At 36.2% G+C, this 5,564-nt stretch overlaps 1 pseudogene; it reads left to right on the top strand.

Annotated features, from left to right (window-relative positions):
• The first annotated feature begins 2,629 nt into the window (after nt 1–2,629).
• On the top strand, nt 2,630–2,768 carry LOC147918244 (U1 spliceosomal RNA; annotated as a pseudogene).
• Nucleotides 2,769–5,564: the final 2,796 nt, after the last annotated feature.

Genomic DNA, 5,564 nt, shown 5'->3' with positions numbered 1-5,564 from the left:
GACAATAGGTTTGTATTTTCCAGGATGCATACTGAGCATGACACAACTCTGCATTTTTCTGTAAATAATTTAGGTTACCTTTATACATATCACCATTCTACCTCATCAGTTCAGGACTGTGGCTTGCCATTTTAGCTAACTGTCCAATTAATTCATTCCAAAGGACAAATTGTTTCACTGACTAGTTGGATGATTCAGCCATGATGGTTGGACTGCAGGTGTAGACACACCTAGAGAAAAGCACTGGGATAAGCGTCTGCTCCATTCCCCAGTCATGAGGCACCAATTTTCTATTTCCATCCAATAAGCTCAGATCTGGGGAAGAAAGAAAGGAAGAGGGAGACGGAGAGCAAATCACTGGCCTTCCAAATTCCCAAAAGTCTAGGATTACGGTAAGAGAGAAAATCAATCAGGGTGTTTCTCTGTTTTCTTATTAGAAATGGACCACACAGAGTGAGCATCAGTAACAAAATACAACTGTGAAAACAAGATTTTGGCAGGAAAGAGAGGTGTGAGGAGGAAGGTGAGAAGGGCATATTTGGAAGTATTCCACCTCATTTTCCTGGGAATAGTTGGTGAGCCAAAAACATAAATCAAGAAAATGCTTAAAAGCATTTATTATCTTGGAAAATCATTTATTACGCACATATGAGGTCAGCCCGGTGATCTATGAAAGAACAAGTGAATGTGTAGTAAGTGTGCCTGAATTATCAAGAAATGAAATAACATGTTCACTTTTTTCCTAAAAAAGAAAAAATAGCTACTATTGAGTAATATATTTCAAAATCCATTTGAGTAAATAAAATTCCAGAAGGCGTTTGTTCTTCCTTGAGTGCTTAAAAACCAGAGATAGAATATCATTTCTGATATGTTACTGAACTTTATTTAGAAAACAAAGTTTGTTTTCTTTTTTTTAAAAAAAGGTAGCATTCTTCCAATAGTGTCGAATTTTCCACATATATATAAAAATGCAGGGTGCTCTAGGTGCATGCTAAAATAGTTTGGAAGTAATTTATTTCTTATCAATATATTCCAGTGATTTGTTTCATAATCATATTTGATACAGAATTCAGTGCAAGTAATGGTCGTAGATACCTGTGTAACATGGGCAAAATATTGCTTCTAAAGTGGTAAATGAAAACTTCTAAAATAGACTTCAGATGAAAGTCATGTCTATTAGAAAAGGTAAACATTAGCTTTGGAAGAACAAATGGAATGTTTCTTAACAGGTTTGGCAAGATGTGTGGAAAGTATTTCTCATACACATTTTTTTTCTGAACAAGGCATAATTTGTGAAGGGATAAATTAGTGTAGGAAAAACACATTGAGATAGATTGTAAGCAACAGTTTAACGAGTAAACCATCCACAGATTCCCAGAAACTGTTAGGCATTGAAAGGACTTGTCACTAAATATATGGTAGTGATTACCTTGAAAACCTCATTCAACTCAGAAACATACAGTTCATTATCCCTGATGTTATTTTTCTGAGTATTTTTGCATGTGTACAAAATTTGCCCAGAGCCTGGAGACTGTAATTTTCCTTCTACAAATACATGGATTACCAGTGTGTTTGGTAAGCAGCCATAACTCAGACAGACAAATTTTTATGGTAGACATTTCCAATTATTGAGCAGAATGAATTGATAATAAGAACTTAAGCATTTATCATATGCCTGGCATTAGGCTAGAGAGAAATATTGAGGAATATGATGTGGCTACTGTTCTCAAGAAGGTTACTCATTTCATTGATGAATTTAAAATAGCACACAAAAAATAAGTAGAAAGTATGTGTCATTTATAAGTGCCATAGGAGTTCAAAGAAGGGAAAGTAGTTAAGACGACATTTAGGTAAGGTTGAGGTTATACTGACATGAGAGGAGTATGGGACTTAACTATGTTTGTGATTTTCAAAGGAGGGAGAATATCAGGTTCTTTGAAGTGGAAGATGTTATTTGAAAAAATGCATATTCTGTATTATAACAATTTTTTATTTAAAAAAAGATCAAAACAAATGATTTTGGCTTTCATAATGCAAATCAAGGAAAGTAGTGTTTTACAAATCCCTGGCTAGCAGGATAAACAAAAACTATGATTCTTAATGGGGTGAAGGAATGAGGGGCATATCAGAATCTATGGGGGCAACAGAAATTTTTGCTTACCGCGGTTGAGAAACACTGGGAGCAAAGTGGATGGGCATGCATTCTGGGTGGAGATGAGGTGGGATGGGGAGGAAGTGGGAAAGACCTTGAAATGTGTGGACTAAAGTGAAGATACAGGAGTCGAGAGGAGTGTGTTGGGTAGGGAGACCATTGAAAGATAGAGTGCCAAGTTAAAGTGACTGGACTTGATTTGATGGACAGCAAAGAACCATCTTTGATTCTTAAGCATGAGAGTGTTAAGATGAGTGAAGTTTAGGAAAATTAGTCTATCTGATATTGATCTATAGAATAGAATAGAAAGATTGAGAAAGAAGAAAATGGGAGAAGATAGATGAGTTAGAAACATATTGGAAAATTTAGCCATGATGAGCCAGGGTTGGGGATCAAGTGAGGTTAGTAGACTTATTTCTGTGCCAAAGAAAAGGAAAAGCTATGACTTCAGGTCTGGAAAACTCAAAAGATTTATTGATACTTACCTGGCAGGGGAGATACCATCATCACAAGGTGGTTTTCCCAGGACCAGGATGTACTGATCCCTGTGATTTCCCCAAATGTGGGAAACTCGACTGCATAATTTGTGGTAGCGGGGGACTGTGTTTTTCTCCCTACGGGGGAAAAAAAATTTGTTGTAACCATGCCCACACTCCGAACCTTCCTTCCTCAGAGTGCATGTAGGCATGCTCTTCTAATGCAATTAGAGGGGCAGTTAGCTGAAAAACACAGTCAATAGTTTAGGGTGGAACCCAATTTCAAGGATTTAGTATATTTCATGCCATGGGTTAGCATTATCCTTGTTTCACTTTGGTAAAAATAGTACTAAACTACAAAAACAAGATTAAATTTCTCCTTTCAGTTATGTAAATGATGATCAGGTAAACCTGAGAATAGTTAAATAAAGTGTTTTTGCCCACGGGTATATGAAATGTAAAATAAGTAAATGTCTTCATTTTTCGTTTGTGTGCCTCTTCCAGCATATGGCCTTCCTTGTCTGGTAGTTAAGTGAGAATCATACTTCAAAATCTCAAGTCCAATGGTATTGAATTGTCCCTTCCCACTTGTGGGTTCCCACTTTTCCTCTGGAGCTCTGAAAGTTGTCCACAAATCTGTGTTGCCTGGCATGTGGAGAAGTTACCAATTGTGGATCCAAAACTGTCTACTTGAAGGGGGCATAATGAGAAGCAAGTGTTTCATGCCTGACCAGCTCATAGATTGAGTAGCTGCACCCTAGGGAGTTGGAATGAGAGAACTAGGTAGAACTTAAAAATGTATGGTTTCAATCTCACTCTGTTTCCCACATTATTCTTAATCAAAGTCAGATCTGTTGTCCCAAGTTATTTTTACCCTGGCGTGGTGAGGTATGATTTTAAGTGCCAGTAATATGATTGTTTCCACAGTACTGTGACATTTATTTTCTTAAAAAAAAAAAACAAAAACATGTGGGCCACCCCAAGGACTCTGTACTGTCAGTGTCATTTTTAGTGGTGTCAAAAAAGCCACTGCCAGTTTTGACAAAGAAGACAAGTCTACAAATATAATCACCACAGCTGCCCAAGTCACTAGAGAATATGATAGTGTTTGGAAGAGCTAAAAGTAAATTATTTAATACTTAGCGTGCCTTTGTGTTCAGCATGCCACCACCCGGATAAAGTGATTTACTTCTATAGAAAGAAGCAATTAAGGAGAACACACACACACACACACACACACACACAATTTCCAGCTGCCAATGATTTCATTGGATTTAAATAGAGTTTCAGCTGGAATCTGATATTTTGAAGAAAGCAATGAAGAACAGGAGAAAACAGCAGATTAAGAAGAAGGAGGAGCAAAGAAGAGGATGGGAGGTGGGGTGACAATATCTGCTGATGTTTTTGACAATTTCTACACCCCTCACATTAAGTGAAGGGGTATTTTCTTAAGTCTTCCTTGTCAATTAGCAACATGATACTCTGCCTGTGGTGTCTATTTGATCCTGATGTTTCACACAGATGAAACTGGACCCCATTCCTGAAACCTGCTCTCCATGTCTACATTCACTACAACTTCAGCCTTGACTTGAATTTTTCTAAAGCTTTCTTGAGATGTAAGTCACATACCATAAAATTCACCCAATGTGTATTATTCAATGGTTCTTAGCATGACAGAGAGCTGTGCAACCATCAGCACAATCAATTTTATGACATTTTCATCACCCCAAAAAGAAATGCCTTACTCATTACTCATAATTTCCCATTTCCGTTGCCACCCCTCAGCCTTAAGCAACCACTAAGCTACTTTCTATCTTCATGGATTTTTCTATTTTGAACATTTTATATAAATAGAATCACAATATGTGGTCCTTTCTGACTGACTTTTTCACTTATTGTAATGTTTAAAGGTCCATGCAGGTTGTAGCAAGAATCAATACTTCATTCCTTTTTATTGCCAAATGATATTGCATTGATTGTAAGTGTATACCATGTTTTGTTTATCCATTCATGAGTTGATGGACATTTGGGTTGTTTCCACTTTTGGCTATTACGAATAATGTTGCTATGAAAGTTTGTGTACAAGTTTTTATGTAGACATATGTTTGCATTTCTCTTAGGAATATACTTAGGAATAGAATTGTTGGGTTATATGGTAATTTTATGTTTAAACTTTGGGGAAATACCAGACTGTTTTCCAAAGTGACTGCACCATTTTACTTTCCTTCTATCAGTGCATACGAGTTCCAATTTCTCCACATCCTTACCAACACTTATTATCACTTTTCTTTTTTATTACAGTCATTTTAGTTCATGTGAGTGGTATCTCATGGTTTTGATTTTCATTTCCATGATGGCTAATTATGTGAGCATCTTTTCATGGGCCTATCAGCCATTTGTATCTCTTTGTTGTAGAAATGTCTATTCAGATCTTTGCCCATATTTTAATTGAGTTACTTGTCTATTTATTATTAAATTGTAATAGTTTTCTATACATTCTAGATATAAGTCCCTTGTTAGAAGTATGATTTGCAAAGTTGTTTTCTCCATCCTGTGGGTTGTCTTTTCACTTTTTTGATGGTGTTCTTTAAACCACCAAAAAAGTTTTTACTTTTTATCTATTTTTGTTGTTGTTGCTTGTGCTTTTATTATCATATTTAAGAGATGATTGCCTGATCCAAGGTCATACGGATTTATGCCTATGTTTTCTTCTAAGAGTTTAATAGTTTCAGCTCTTATATTTAGGTCTTTGATCGATTTTGAGTTAATGCTTATATATGGCATGTTGTACAGGTCCACCTTTACTCTTTTGCATGTAGATATCCAGTTGTCATAGCACCATTTGTTGAAAAGACTATTCTTTCCCCCAGTGAATTGTCTTGGCTCCAACTAACTTTAATCTGACTTTTCTACTCAATTTTTCTCTCCGTATTATG

This window comes from Ceratotherium simum, chromosome 1, assembly GCF_057802395.1.
Source record: "Ceratotherium simum simum isolate JZ-2026a chromosome 1, ASM5780239v1, whole genome shotgun sequence".
In the NCBI taxonomy this organism is placed as follows: domain Eukaryota; kingdom Metazoa; phylum Chordata; class Mammalia; order Perissodactyla; family Rhinocerotidae; genus Ceratotherium; species Ceratotherium simum.
The sequence above is the reverse complement of the archived record's forward strand: the minus strand, read 5'-3'. Positions and strand labels throughout refer to the sequence as shown.